The sequence below is a fragment of the Ambystoma mexicanum genome, chromosome 1p (genome assembly GCF_040938575.1).
Source record: "Ambystoma mexicanum isolate Mex_15411 chromosome 1p, UKY_AmexF1_1, whole genome shotgun sequence".
Taxonomy (NCBI): Eukaryota; Metazoa; Chordata; class Amphibia; order Caudata; family Ambystomatidae; genus Ambystoma; species Ambystoma mexicanum.
In genome coordinates this window covers 1,189,275,241-1,189,290,679 of record NC_090921.1, presented here as the reverse complement: position 1 = coordinate 1,189,290,679, position 15,439 = coordinate 1,189,275,241, and positions in this window count along the sequence as shown.

The following is a 15,439-nucleotide window of genomic DNA, read 5'->3' as shown; positions in this document are numbered from 1 at the left end:
GGTTGGGTCTCTCTGTCGGTCTCTCTACGGCTAGCCTAAGGTTCAAACTAGGTTTCAGATCCCTGGGTTCACAGGCATCTTTGAAGTTGGTCTCTCCTTTTTCGCGCAATCAAAACAGCAGAACCAAATTCCCTCTATGCAGACATCAAGGGTCATCAAAATCAAACCGGATCAGCTACATTAAAAATCTTAAATACCCTTTTTTCAGAGTCTCTGGAATAAGCAGATACAGATTTGGAAACATTGGCATGTAATCCTCTAAAAGTAAAAAAAAAGTTGATCGAAAAAGCGGATTGGATCAATACAATAACAGTAATGTGTAAAGCAACACTCGCAAGTTCTCTCTCGATCCATGACAAGAAATCGGGGTTTCTACCTAAATATCTGAAACAATTTCTAGATTGGGAGGTTAGACAGAGTTTCTTGAGATTACAATTGAACCAAATCCCTACAGGGGAGGTCCTCGCTAAATGGGGGCGAGGTGAGGAAGCACAAAAACTGTTTAACACCTGCAATGATCCTAGAAGGCAGTCATTAAGACACTTGCTGATGGACTGTAAGGGTACCTGGGACACGAGAGTAACTCTTTTGCAAAGATTTGTGGATAAAGAAGATGGTATTCTATCAGAAATGTTCTGGGTCAGGCTCATATCTGGGCACGAGGCAGCGCTTATTCTTAATGTCGTTCTGGTCCTGCCAAGGTGTAATTACTTTTGATGGAAATAGTCTAGAAAAGCTGGACACATAGAAATTCCATGGACCAAGGGGCAAGGAGCAAATCCTACTCAGTCTGTCAGCTATATCCTACACCTTTTCTAATCCAGTTGCGACTCTATTTTTCTTGCTCTTTACCTTTTAAAGACTAATAGGTGACAACAGCGAGACATGATTAGTTATAGCTTGTATAGTTTTGTTTTAATGTGAAATTTATGACATTTTTATTAGTGTTTATTGGAGTTAATTGACTATAATTACTTTTGCAGGTTGTTTACCTTTGCTTGAATTTTCTAATTTATTTTGAAAGATTTAAGATGTGTAAAATAACCAAAATTGGTTAAGACATAATAAAAAATAAATAAATAAATACATAAATCCTTAACTCCAAGAGCCTGCTCAGACTCACTGGGATACAAGTCTAACATATTTATGTATGTGTGTGCCTGCCCGCGCATGCAAATCGGTGGTACAATGTGGATCATTTAAAGAATGTTTTTTATTTAGAGCAATGGTTAATTGTGTGCAGCTGTTCTAATGGTTGCTAGATATTTTGATTATGGACATGCTTTCCGGTTTTCAGTAAAATGCCAATGTACACTGATTTAGTACTGTTCTGGATTTCACGTACTTCTGAGCAGAAACCTTTACGTAACAGTTTTTACTATTTTATTCTAAACAAAGCATTTTACTACCTTTTGGAATGTGGAAAAATGCAGAGGACGGTGGATTGGGGTGAAGTAATGTCCATGGAGCTAAGAGGTGTATAGGATGCAGTGCTGTCACCACCTTGATAGGTGCCTGCCAATTACTGATTGTGTCTCTTTTTTGCAAGTACATCCTTGATTTGAACGTTGATATGGCATTTCCTTAACGACACACAACTGTGGTTGCCAATCAAGTCTGCTCCTTCTAAGACAATAGAACCAAGTCACAAAGTAAAACACGTCCTTTGTATTCTTGATGCCTGCTACGTTGACAGGTAAAATCTTAAACTATTTGTAGATGGGTTATATATTGTTAGGTTGATGTAATTTGTGTACGTTGAATGTAACGTCTACAAGGCATGCGTGTGTCAGATTTGCTAGCTTGTTTGGGCTAAATGTTTAAAGCAATGGGAACGTCACAGTTTATTGCAGCAAGGGGCAACGCGCTCGCCTTGGATACAAGATGAAACGGAGCATCAAAGGTTCGATACCCGGGTCCGAGCATAGAAACGTCGGGGTGTTAAGCCCGTTATAGATGAGAAACATTGAAAAAAGAGCATGGATGTAGTGACATAGAACCCATCATATATAAACCAACGAAGACTTATTTGGGTTCTACCGTGATTAGCATGAATGGGGTCGTTTACAAATACACAAGTGCAAGCAGTGAACTATGTGTTGTTTTGATTCATTTTGGTAGTCGGTCTAAATCTGAGACTGTGTTCTATGTGGTCTCGAGTTTCCTTATTTACACCCAATACAAAAACAAATCAAAGATGCCACCAATCATGTTCGTGCATGGCTGACTGCCTTACATGGATTTATATGCCATATTCTAACCTTTTGCAGGTGCAAAAAACATGCAGATTCCATAGGAATTCAAGGCGTCTCTGCCCCCCCATCTAAATTTCATGCAGACGGAGGTGACCTCGGATGGATATGGGAATTATGACCCATGCCCCCGCTCTTCCTGACAATTCATTGAAAAGTGCATGGCGCATGAACAGCCTGTGTCACATTTTGTAAAGACTATAATGAACTTCCTAGTCCATAATGTTCACCACGAGCTAGAGACAATGGGGGGGGGGGTCATCAGGGGTTGGGTGGAGCAGCAAACATGTGGCTGTAAAACTATTACCACATCATTACTGCTCTGCCCAATCCCGAGTCTGGCCGGAAAGTGGGAGATTTACCTCCAGCTGGAGGTAAAACTCTCCACTTTCCGCACATTTGCAGCACTATTCCTGCAGCGCTATTTGTGCCGGCGGAAATAACGTCAATACTGCCCCATAGAGTCCTATGGACTCTTAATAAAATGGGGAGTAACAGCCTTACCACAACTAGGGATCCGGCGCTAATAGCGCCAGACCTAGATGTGGTAACTCTATTTGCGTTGGCGATATCCAAGCAGATTTAACACTGGGATACCGCCAACGAAAAAAAGAGGCCTAATATTTCTTGCATAGACTTTTCTCTTTTTTTGATAATAGCAAACATGATGGATTGCAAAGTTAGTAATATTAAAAATTGACGAATCTCTAATCCATCAAAGTTGCTGTTATAAACATTGAGAAAAGATTGTCTGCTGATTTCTGCTACCTTCATGTGTGGGTTAGGTCACTGAACAATCTACTAGCTAAGATCCATATATGCTGGTGATATATTATCTACTTTCACATCATTATGACTGAAATGCATCTGAGCCACTTTGTGGTAGAAGTTTGGGATATTGCTCATGGAAGCCTTTGGCACCCCATACTTCTCGGGCCAGATTTGGATTTCGTCATACTACTATCATAGCAGGGTTGGGATTTAGAACTAGACTGATTCCATCGATCAGTCATCTAAAGACCTGTGCAGATAGCACTAGAACAATATTCTGGATTCCTGATCAACCTAGCGGCCAACTAGCCAGTGAGTCTGCTAGGCAGGTGAGACACAGGTGGATAGTGAGGAGCATGTGAGAACAGCAGTAGAAGCAGTCCCTGAGTTTAGTTTATCCAAGAGATATAGGGCCTGATTCATGGAATTATCTGTGTATAAAATAGAGACTTTGCGCACCAAACTGCGAGCCAAATCCTGTTTCTTGATTCATGGAATCGACTGTGCAGCACTTTTTTTGGTACTTTGTCGGGACTTCGCTCAGGCTTGGCATATCTCTGCAAGCGGCTGAATGCCTTGAATGAGACACCATGCCGAGCGTGGGTGTGGTGTGCGCAGAGGGCAGGGTAGGGGGCGGAACTTGGTAAATGAGGAATAACAAGGGATAATGTGGCCGTTACGAGGGGTGGCCCAAACGCAGTCCATCCCACGCCCACTATTGCGCAGAACGATACGTATTCATGGATCCGACCGTGCAACCTCTCGGTGGGGAAATGGCCATTCAAAGCCCTCATACTATCTGCCACCCGAAGGCAGGCGTACAGACACTTGCGCATAGGATTCACTGTGCAGAGGTAAGATCGGGGTCGGATTTCAGGGTATGTGTATGCTGCCGGGGTTCTGATCTAGCTTCGGGGTGTGCATACGCGGTGTAGAGAGATGCAAGAACGGTTCAAGAGGGTTTGCATTCTGATTTTCTGAGTAGTACCCGCGTTACGCAGTATCGTACACATATTGTCGGGTGCAGGTAACAGCTACGGGGGACCCTGCACAGGGTCCCCGAGATGCATGCCTGCTTGCGGGGGTCCACATGCTCTGTTTGAAGGGTGCATCTATTTGCCCCCAAGGGAGCACACAAAGGTGGCTGTTCTGGCTGTTTTTGCTTTGTGTGGGGGCGTGTTGGGGTCTTCCAGCCGCAACTTGCATATATGGTTACTTTGCGCAAACAATTCCATGAATACTCGCAGCATGCATTATTAATTCTACGCGCAGGCTCGCACACCGACTTTCTTGGCGCACAGTCCTTGCTGGATAAATGCACACTTTTCCATGAATCGGGCCCATAGACTAGTACTATCAGTCTAATTTATTTGAATTGCATACAAATTACCAGAACTGCGGCTTTAAACATGAAAATATAACGGACTGAAAACAGGGATAGATTGATCCTAGAAATACAAAGGGGTCAAATTCCTTACAGTCCAGTTACTGATAGCGTAAGTGGGGTGATAGATGGGAAAAGAACATTCAACTGTAACGCATCAACAGTAGTCCTGGAGTCTGATTGCAAAGACAAAACGGGTGGAGGAAGGTTGTAAAACGCAATTATTCCAGTGAGAACACAGGTGTCAGACTGGGGTCCTTTATTCAGTGTTAAAGTGCAGGAGAGACCATGGATCAATTATTCCTCTGACCATTCGATGTTGTGGGGCACCTTCAGCATTAGCATCCAACTCCCACACGGCACCCATTGTGGAGGGATAGTGCCCTCTTTCCTTGGTCTCGGATGAGGATTAGGTTAGAAAAGCTTGCTGGAAGTAGATGGTCTTTAGGACTTTCCTGAAATACAGGTGTTTTTACCTGCAGCCTCTGGGTAGTCAGGAGGTTGATCCAAGATGTGGTGACAGGCAACCTGATTTTGATGCTGCCCTTGTCCGTATGGATTTATATGAGTATGCAGAGAAGGGCAGTACTGGCTGATCTCAAGTACCTTGGTGGAGTGAAGCAACTCATATCCTCTGAGAGATAATTTAGGCCTTTTGCTAGGTAGCCCAGTGAACTGTGCAGAGGAGGTTCAACTCCATGTTTAAACCAGTGGGAGCCAGTGGAGGAGTTTAGGCCCAAGGAGCTCTGGCTTTCTCTTGTTAGGCCCAGAATCGTCCTTCTCGACCCCTCTGGACCAGCTGAAGGTGCCTCATAGAGGATTTGTGTGCACCCACATAAAGTTGCCATAGTACAGCCTGGACAGAAAAAAGGCCAGGACGAACTCCACTTTGCGACAGAACTCCAAGAATGGGAGGATTTTTCAGATTCTGAAGAGTTGAAAGGCGCTCTTGCTGGCTGATGTGTTTATTTGATGGTTGAATGACATCTCTGAGTCGAGATCACTCTCTGGTTTCTCGCTCCTTTCCTTGAGGGTGTATCTTGCTATATATCATTATCCATTCAGAAGCTGTGGAGCTCGTGATCAATAATTTTCTTTACTCCTCAGGTTTGTCCAGCCAATCAGGGTACTTCTTGGTGATTTGTCAAGTGTGTCTGACTTTCTATGAGATTGCTCAGCCGATATGTGTCCACAAATATTGTAAAGGAGGTTTGTCCCCCTATGGAAGGCCCAACTCACTTCCTGGTCCTTTGTAAGTTTTGCTATTCTAATAGAGAATTTGTTACACACAGCAAGCTCACACTAAGAGACAGCTTGATTGAAGCATTTGAGAAATATTTTGGGGAGTTTGGTGGAGTCGTATCTGTTTATTATGTGTAATATTTGCAGTTTAGATTTCCTGAAGACAATTTTTAGTTCACCTCTGTTTTACTGTCTGTTCAGCGTGGTAGTGTGGTGTGTTAGTTTTCCCATATAAAAAAGAAAATAAAACTTTGCCTTTACTTCTTGTAAAAACAAAATACACGTTTTTTGCAACAAAAAACAAAAATATTGACACTTTATCTTCTGTTTGTCATGTACGGTTTTGTATACAGTAGTAATAGTACTGTTTTAGTATAGCATAAAGCATAGTTTTACGGGTAGTTTTTAGGAATAGAACTGTTTCCTTGTTTGTTCACTTTTTGGTTCAACTTGGTGTTGTCCTCTCTGGTTTTCTCAGGGCGTCAGACTTTTGGGTTCTCAGGTTGAGCATGCAAGCACGGTTCTCGGCATTGGCAATTGTCATGGCACCCTTGCTATGATGCTGTAAGGTGAACTTGGAGAAGGCGGGGGAGAGAGAGTAGGAGGAGTTGCATTTTTTCTTAGAGGAAGGAGAGGAGAATTAACCCATTATAACTGTGCACTGGGGAAACCCTTTGTGGACACTGATATGTGGGTCCCTGCCATATGGCATTGTTGATCTGGGGCAGGAGAAGGTACCCCTTTCTACTCCTGCTATTGCATAAGGGGCAGGCAAAGCCCCCCAAAATGAGCAAGAGGAAGCAGTGACCTCAACCCCCTACATCTGCCACAGGGTCCTTGGTTTGGGGTATTTGTTTGCGCTGCCACCAGTGAAGACAGTTTGGGCATGAGCTGAAGGTCTTCTACATGGTGGAGGATTGTGGGAGAGGATCAAGCAGGAGCAGAGGGGAAGGATGAAGCACTGTGCTATCGGGATAATGGAAATGAGGAACCATGTACACTGGTGGTGCAGGAAGGTGTACCGGGTGCATTTGTTCGCAGAGTTTACTAGCATCCTGGATTTCACAACTATCTCTTCAATTGATGGTGAGGATGGAGAGTCCCAGCACAGCAAAGAACCAGAGTACAGCAGGGCAGAAATACTAGGCACAATGTAGCAATAGCACTTCACTCATCAGGCCTGCGCAATTGGCACCAATGGCATAGGCAACTATGGCCAAAGGCAGACACCTGTTTTGGCACCACTCCAATCAACAGTTGGATGCATTGGACCACAGGCAGTGTGCATCTTTGGGCAGGACACCTATGACTGCATAGTGAGGCATGGAGAAACCTACTGCCATTATTGTGGGGACTCCATTAGCTGAGGGCAGCAGGACCATATAAAATTTGCAGACAACATGAGAAGACATGTGGAGCTCCGCCACCCTTTCCTTTTGCTGGTCGTTGTGAGGATGGAAGGAACAATCCAGTAATGGGGGAGATACTTGACTTACTGGAAGATTCCCCCACCTGCTAGCGCAACAACAGTCGGTGGGAGAGCTGGGGAAGTTCATGAAATGCTCTGAGAGAGAACTATAGAAGGTTTGTAGGTGGCTGAGTCCTGTGAAAGAATCTTTGAACCTTAATGGATGGATGTGTCATGACCTGAGTGTAGTTTCCAAGGACCTGAGCACAAAACCCTTCCTTTCCACTGAACCCTAGAGCTCCCGATGAATAACTCATCCCAGTGCCCACTGCCCAGGGAAAGGGGAGAGGGAAAACAAGGGCAGATTGGAATCAGCATCTTCACAGGGTCAATATGATGCAGAAAGTTAGTGGTCATCAACAATCAACAAGTCCAACAATAAAGGAGGTGTATTTAGAGGATTCAGCTGGTAGAGGGTGTACAGACACAGTACCCTGCTAACACTCACCTGTCCGTTCCTGTCCCCTGTAGTCCAAATGTAATGTCAAAGAAAAACCTGGGGAAAACATCTGGAGAAATACAGAGTATGAAAATGTTGAGTGCAGGCACGCCACAAAAAAAGCATACAGTGAGAATTCAGGTGAACCAATTGTGGGCAAGTAAAGAGCATGCATGCAACAATCAGAGGCACTAGAAGGGGGTGCCGGGTTGACCAGAAGATCTGCTTAACAGGATCTGCTTAACAGGAGTGGCAGAGGTGTTGAAAGCGCACACAGCGGGGGTGCTTCAGAACTGGTCATGGAACAGAGTGCTGCTTCAGAAGGGAACCAGCGAACAGGAAACACAGAGATGGGAACTAAAATGAAATGGGTATAGTGAATTTATAGTTGAAGCGAGTCAGAGGAGGACAGCCAAAAGGAGAGATTTCTGGAGAAATGTGTGTGGAAGGGAAATCAATACTCCAAGAAGGCAGTGGGATGGAGAGGTACCCAGAGCACATAATAAAAAGAAAAAAGTAATTAGCAAATTAATTATCAAGTAGCTGGAGTGGGGCAATCTGAAGAACCACAGGAGAAAGTTGCCAAGCAACTCTCTAATGCTACTCCCTGTTATTTATAGTCCAGAACATTTCCCAAGCACTCAAGTCCTTTGTCTATGTTCCCACAAAGAAATCGAATTTGGGGACTTTTTGGAATGGTGACTGATTTAAAGGAATATCTTGCCCAGACTGTAACAGAACCCTTTACTTCCTTGCTGGCAAATTATCAATTGTGCCAGATTTTCCAACCTCTTCCTAGTTCCTTTCTTTGCCATCAAGTGCCTCTTCTAACTACCCCCGCTCGCCCCTAGCCCACCCAGAAGTCTTTCAAAAGTGGCAACCTGCTCGATGTGGCTACTCTCAACTCTAGCTCTGCTACCAAACACTCATCTGACATCTGCCACCTCCTTGAACTTCTGGACCTGGACGTTCTCTCTCTTACCAAGACATGATTCAAGGCCATCTCTGTCACGAGTTTTGAGACACTCCTCCCTGAGGGCTACAAGATCCTCTTTGAGCCCAGGCCCAACAGGCCCAAAGGCGACGTGGCGCTGATCTTTCCTGAGTGGACCCCTGCTTCCATCATCCCCACTCAGACCTACTTATTCCTCCTTTAAATGCATGGTCTGCAGGCTCTCTATCTCTCCTGGCCTATCTCTGAACTTGGCCACCATCTGCAGGCCACCTGGCCTGGTCACTCTCTTCCCGTCTGAATGGGCTGATCTATCCTTCTCTCTCCTGTCCTCCAGCTCCCAGATTCTCCTCCTTGGGGATCCCAACATCCACCTGGACTCCACAGAATCCTCTGGGCTTTTTTGCAACCTATGTGACTCTCTTACCCTCTCCATTCTACCCTCTATATAGATTTTGCTCTTAATTCCACTTTAATACTCACTGCTCTGAGGGAGGGAATTCAAACTGAGCAGAACCAGCAAATCAAAATATCTAAAGAGGAATGGTAGAAATTGCAGTAGGGCCTGGTTCAGAAACTTGTTTCACTGCAAGCCACAGGCTGTAGAGTTTACCAGTCTGCTACTTTGTCGAGCTGCGAGTAACTAAATATCAGTTAGGGGTTACATCAGTCTATGCTAGCGTGTTAGCCCCTATTTACAGTCCACTGGCAGTGATTACCACCATCTCAGGGGTATTGCTAAAACATCTGCCTAATTACAGCAGTAACACTGCACCAGTGGTAGCAGTAGTGATATTGCTGGAACACTGCCAGTGAAAGTTCAGAAATAACACATCATTAATTCTTTAAATTATTTTCAATCATTTACAATCCTGATTTTGATGGCAGAACTGTGATTAATTGACATCTGCCCTGCAGTAGTACAAGGATGAGTAGGGGCTAAAAAGCACACTCAGCTGTCATCTGCCCTGCAGGAGTACAAGGATGAGTAGAGGCTAAAATGCACACTCAGCCAGTACACTTCTACAAACCAAGAGCACCACAATCATAAAGGTAAAACAGGCACAGTCAAGAGATGCACCTTCTTGGCCTTTTGTGGTAAGGTGGGCCGAGGGAAGGCTATATTATTTAGAGGGGTGTGAATGTGGTTCAGAAGCAACCCAAACAGCGAAGTATAACAGTCCAAAATAAAGGAATGTTCAATCAAAGTTCTATAAAAATATATACTTTAATCAAACACACCATGTACAATAATAACTAGAAAATACTGTACAAATACACAGTACTCTTGGTAATGAGACAGGGTAGAGAAAAGGCAATTTAAAGACCACAATGTTCACAAGGGTTATTTCTGGAGGTTGCAAAAGGGATTCAAATGAACTTGCCAGTCGCTAGGGCCCAAAGATGGAGCAAAGACGCAGATATCAGTCAAGAACACCTCTGGAAATGTTTGGGAGTTTGACAGCATCAACCACAATTTCGGCTCGGTGTCACAGAGATGGCATTTGCAATGGTTCAGCAGCAATGTGGCATTGTGTCAGGGTCAAACTGAAGGAGAGCTGTGGCCTCGAAGCACCTACTCAAACTATACCGATAAGGCAGTTACTAGGTTTGATTCGGGGGTCGAGGATCAAGAGCGGTTGAACTGGTACTAATATGCGCAGTTGAGTCGTTTCAATGCAGAGGTTTAAAGGTTGTGGTTTGGGGAACACCTGGGTTGGGTCGATCATCTCACAGGAGCGGCAATGGGGAAGCTGGCATTTTGGATGGTCACTTAAGCAAGGCAAGGCAACAGTACTTTGTACTTGGACTGTGGCACCGACATACATGTGGTGGTGGACAGGGTCGAACAGCGGATGGCGGTTTGGAGAACAACGGACGCCAAAGGGCAGCGTCAAATGTTCTTGCTGTATCAGTCGGCATTGAGGTGCACTTCAAACACATATCAGGATGGGTAGCATTGACAACAGGGATATTGGCTGTTCTGGCTTTCAGGTGCTGTGAGTACCACTCAAGAGTCTGAATGGCCAATGTCACTCTGTTCCGGGGTTCCCAAACACAGAGGAGGTTGGCACATACCTTCAAGGGGCCTGCAGCAGAGTGAGATCCTGGGCAACAGGGTGGATGGCAGAGAGCGAGGCTTATGGTCCAGCAGCAGTGTTCCAAAGGTCCCTGCGGATGGTTAGGGAACAGAGCTGGCCTCTGCCTTGGAATACCTGTCTTGATACATTTTATTATATAGTTAGACTGGCCTAGATGGTGCAGGAGAGTGCTGGGCATTGTGGAGTGGTGTAGAAGTGGTTGAGTAGAATGGTGGGGAGCAGAGTGATATGAAGGTGTCTAGGGTGGGGTGTAATAATGTGGGGTTGGGTGGGATAGAGTGATGTGGAGTTGGGTGGGGTGGTGTAGAGTGGTATGGTATATTGTGGATTTGACCAGGTTGGGGTGAAGTCGAAAAGTGTGAAGAAGTGTGGGGTGAAGTGGGGTTGAGGGATGAAGAGTGGAATTGAGGGTTGTGGTGTTGAGTGGAGTGATGGAGGTAGAGTAGGGTGGTGTGGGGTTGAATTCTGTAGTGTTGGCTGTGGCAGGGTGGAGTCACAAGTGGAGTTGGAGGGTGTGGTGGCGTTGGGTGAGATGGGATGCGGGTTCAATGGAGAGGTGTGGCGCAGAGTGGGGTGGAGTGGTCTGAGGTGTAATTGAGTGGGGTGGTGTGCGGTGTAATGGTTCAAAATGTGAGATTGAGAGGAGTCATATGGGGTGAAATAGAGTGGTGTGGTGTGGAGCTGTCTGGGGAGGGGTGGGATGGTATACAGTGGTGTGCGGTGGAAAGGTGTTGAGTGGTGAGGGAAGGTGTTGGGTTGGTAGTGTTAGGTATTGTACAGTGATATGGAGTGTTGTAGACTGGTATGGGGTGGGGTGAGGTGGGTCGTGGAGAGTAATTGTGTGGGGTTGTGTCGAGTGGATTTGGATGATGTGTGTGGAGTTGTCTGGTGGTACTTCAGAGTGCAGTGAAGTGGTATAGAATGGTGTGGGCTGGGTGCCATTTATTGTTGTAGTGTGGTGTTATATGGGGGTGGAATGGGGACTGGTATGGTGTGAAGCAGTGTATACAGAGCACTGTTATGTGGGTTGATGTATTTCTTTATTTATTTACCTTTTTTTAATCCACCACATGCCCATAGGCCTCAGGGAGCACAAACAATACAATAAGACACACAGACAAAAAAGTGCAAGTCAGTGGGGGGAAATCAACCCAATAGTCAGTAAGTAATTAGCCTGGCATGAGATTAAAGAGGTGACTCTTGATAATTGTCTAAACCCTTTAGGTCTTGATCATTCTCATGCCAATAGGGAGAGCATTCCAGGCTGAGGGGGCCTGGACATCAAAACTGGTGCTGCCAAATCTCATCAGCTTGCACTGGGGCTGTAGAAGCCTGTACTGATCCCTGGACCGTCGGATGTGAGTTGGCAGGTGCGCCCTTAGGCAGTCGATTAGGTATATGGGCTCCTCATGATTCCAGCATTTGTGGGTCAGTGTTAGAACCTTTTGTGTAACACTGTTTTATGGGGAGCCAGTGAAGGTCCCTCCTGGCACTGGTTATGTGATCATGATGGGTAAGGCCATAAATTGCCTGTTCGGCACCATTTTGGATAACCTGCAGAGCTGTGATATTACCTGGGAGGTATCCAGCAACAGGCTATTTTAGTAGTCCAAGCGGGAGTTCACCAAACCTGAAGCCAGCAAAGATATGTTACTGCGAGAAATGTAGGGACGGATGTGGTTGAGTAGTTTGTTGATATAACCGCAAGAGGGCCGAGTGTATGCAACATGATGTTTCATCATAAGCATGACGTCAAGAACGGCTCCCAACGTCTTCACACTCTTGGCCACTTTGATTCTGCTTTCTGCAATAGTGAACCTCTGGTAGTTAGTAGCACATTTTTCTAGCCCTGGTTCTGAGGCAACAATCAAGAGCTACATCTTGTCTGTATTTAGAGCAAGATAATTTGCTGCCAATCAAGCCTGGATGGCTTTATAAATAGTATTCATAGGCAGAGAGTACTGTGTGTAGATACCTGAAAGCTCCAGGCCGACCTGGGTATCATCTGCATAGTTGGTAAATTAGGCACCCAGGCCAGCGAGGAGATAAGGAGTGGCATGATACAAATATTAAATAGTGTCGGAGAAATGCAGGATACCTGAGGAGTATCTTCAGTAGCAACTCTCTCATTACGGGGCTTCAGAAAGGATGCACCCCAAAGTGCAGCCATACCAGAGCAAGCAGCCTGATTCCTTATCCTGGCCACCAACAATGGATGCACGACCAGGTCAAGGGCCACCAAGGGATCCAGTAGCATCAAAAGGGCTGGCTGACCACTATCCGCAATGCTGGTGAGATTTGAATTTTAAATCTAGCATGGTGGTTTCATTGCCATGTCTGGCTGTGAAGCCAGACTTCCGTGGGCCAAGAATATCATTGATCTCAATAAACTTCTGAAACTGAAGATAAGCCACATGGCCCATGATCTGTAGAGGAACGTTATTGGATGATAGTTTTTTGCGAGCAGTGGGTCAAGATTGTTTTTCTTCAATAGGGGCATAATCCAGGCCTCCTTGAGTAGAAGGGGGACACGACTTTCGGCAAAGGAGAGGTTAACCAATTTCATCACCAAAGGGACTAGAGTATCCGTGCAGCCTAAGAATATATTGTATTGGCAGCTGTCTCCCAGGCAGGAGGTGGGTTTCATGCCTGCAAGGATTTTCTGCATTTCAGCTTTGGTCCATTGATTGAAGTTAAACTCTAACCAGGCTTTCTCATCTTGAGGGCTGGGAACGCCAGAGGGGGGGCAAAGAGCATCCCCTTGTTGAGAGGTTGTCCTTAATAGGCCAGGGATTGCCTGTTGATGTCTAGCGATTTCTAAGGCAAATTCATCTTGAATCCTCTGGCTCCAGGCTGCACCTTTATTAGGGGCTAGCTTCCTGGGCGCTTTGCCTTCAAATAGACTGGTGTGGGCTAGGTAGTGTGGAATGGTCTGGATTGGTGTGTGGTGGAGTGTTGTAGGGTGGAAAGCAACAGAGTGTTGTGAGGTGGTGCAGAATGGTGAGGACTTATTAGGAAGAGGTATGGGTAGGGAGTGGTGGTGTATCTTAAAGTGATGTGGAATTGTGTGAATGTTGTGCGATGGAGCAGTGCACTATGGGGTGGAGTGATACATGTCAAGGAGGCATGGTGTAGGGTTATAAGATGTAGCGTGGTATAAAGTGGGATGGAGTGGGGTGATATGGTATAAATTGGTGTGGGATGGTGGAGTAGTGTGTATGGAGTGGTGTGAAGCATTATTTTGCATGGTTTGGAGAGGCTTGGAGCGGTGTAGAATGGGGTGGAGTGGAGTTGAGTGGGGTGGAATGAAGTTGTTTGGGGCAATGAGGGGAGATGTAGGTTGTGTTGGTGTGGGGTAGAATAGAGTGCTGTGGCAGAGAGTGGAGTCATGTAGAGGCAAGTTTGGTGGAGTGGATTTCGAGTGGTGTTGGGTAGCAGTGTCATTCTTTCCCCCTTAATCTGCCATTCATTTCCACCCTTGTGCTGTCATTCCTCCCCCCACACTGTCATTTCTCCCCCCAGCACTGTCATTCCTTACCTCTGTGCTGTCATATTTCCCCCTGCATTCATTTCCACCCTTGTGCTGTCATTCCTCTTCCTGCACTGTCATTCTCCTCTGTACTGACATTCCTCCCCACCTTGCACTGTCATTCCTCCCCTTGCACTGTCATTCCTCCCCTGTGCACTGTCATCCCTCCCTTCCTGCACTGTAATGTCCCCTCTTCATATGTCATTCCTCCCCCTTGCACTCTTATTTCTCCCCCTTGCAATGTCATTCCTTCCCTGTTGTACTTACATTCTTCCCCTTTGTACTGTCATTCCGTCCTCCTTGCAATTCCATTCCTTCCCTCTTGTGATGTTATTCCTCCCCCTCTACATTAATTATCTTTTTGGAAGTCTTTACATTCCACTTGTGCTGTCATTCCTTCCCTCTCACGCAGTCCCCCCTTGCACTGTGATTCCTTCCTCCTTGCAAAAATACAAAAAAGGTAGCAGGCGCCCCTCTCTCGAAAGAACACAGCATGAAAACCTGTTCAGTGGTTATTAACCACTTTGAGAGTTTGCAGCCATCTGCTTTTTGCTCACTGTACCTTTCACAGATGGGAAATATCCATTTGCATATCAGTCTTTGTCCCGCCCACATGGGCAGTCCAGCACCAAAATTCTATGGCAATTCCTTTCTGAACAAGAGTATCAACAGCAATCACATACACATGTTTCAGCCTTGTTGGGCCTCATCAGTGAGGTGAAGCTGTGCCTCTCTGAGCACAGTGAGCAGGGAGTCCACGTCTGGTTGCCCCCAGGTAACTTAGGGTGACCAACCCCAAGTTCCTTCCAAAAAATACAAAAAAGGTAGCAGACACCCTTCTCTTGAAAGAACACGGCATGATAACCTGTTCAGTGGTTATTAACCACTTTGATAGTTTGCAGCCATCTGCTTTATGCTCACTGTACCTTTCACAGATGGGAAATATCTATTTGCATATCAGTCTTTGTCCCGCCCACAAGGGCAGTTCAGCACCGAAATGCTATGGCAATTCCATTCTGAACTAGAGTACCAACAGCAACCCCTCTTCATATGTCATTCCTCCCCCTTGCGCTCTTATTTCTCCCCCTTGCAATGCCATTCCTTCCTTGTTGCACTTACATTCTTCCCCTTTGTACTGTCATTCCTTCCTCCTTGCAATGCCATTACTTCCCCCTTGTGCTTTTCCCCCGCGCCCCTTGCTCTGTCATTCAGTATCCTTTTGGAAGTCTTTACATTTCCTTTGCACTGTCATTCTTTCCCTCTCACGCAGTACCCACTTGCACTGTCATTCCTTCCCTTT